The sequence below is a fragment of the Fukomys damarensis genome, unplaced genomic scaffold (assembly GCF_012274545.1).
Source record: "Fukomys damarensis isolate Sample0158 unplaced genomic scaffold, DMR_v1.0_HiC HiC_scaffold_15, whole genome shotgun sequence".
Classification (NCBI taxonomy): domain Eukaryota; kingdom Metazoa; phylum Chordata; class Mammalia; order Rodentia; family Bathyergidae; genus Fukomys; species Fukomys damarensis.
In genome coordinates this window covers 50869890-50870573 of record NW_022900927.1, presented here as the reverse complement: position 1 = coordinate 50870573, position 684 = coordinate 50869890, and the positions used below count along the sequence as shown (strand labels likewise).

At 37.6% G+C, this 684-nt stretch overlaps 1 pseudogene; it reads right to left on the bottom strand.

Moving 5' to 3' along the window:
- Window positions 1–116, bottom strand: LOC117286210 (annotated as a pseudogene).
- Window positions 117–684: the final 568 nt, after the last annotated feature.

Genomic DNA, 684 nt, shown 5'->3' with positions numbered 1-684 from the left:
ATTTTTTCATTATTCAAAAATATCTTTATTTTCTGGAATAAGGAGGGTAATCTACACATATTAAATGATAAGAACAGATACTACACTTGATCTTAGCCAAAAGGCCAAGAAGTGATACATAGATAGATAGATAGATAGATAGATAGATAGATATTAGATGAATGAATGAAGTATAAGACAAAGTCTTGTCTACAAGAAATTAATAGTCAGATAGTAGGGCCAACATTCTGGGTTATAGAAATACCTGGCTATCTGTGCTTCAGTAGTGTGAGATTTATATTAATGGTGCAAAAATGAGTAAATAATCTTGAGCAGGAATAACAGGGCAGAAAAGGGAAACTTCAGAGAAAGACAAAAGGAAGGAGAGAGAGCGAAAGTAAGGATATGTCAGGGTAATACAGAAACTGGCAAGGAAGAGACAAGAAATATAAAATTCAATTAGCGGATTATTATCCTTAGGACAATGAGTGAAAATTGGACAGAAAGATCTGAGAGGTGGACAAGGCCGATTGAGTGAACAGGGTCCGGAAGAGGGAACTGGGTCTCTGGCTCTTTCAACTGATTGCCTTGTGGTGATGTGATTGAGGTGGAAATCACATGTGTGATGCCCAGGAAGTTACTTTTTTGTTTTGGTACCTGGGATCGAATTTGGGTCCTTTACAAGGCAGGTGGTGGAACCACTGA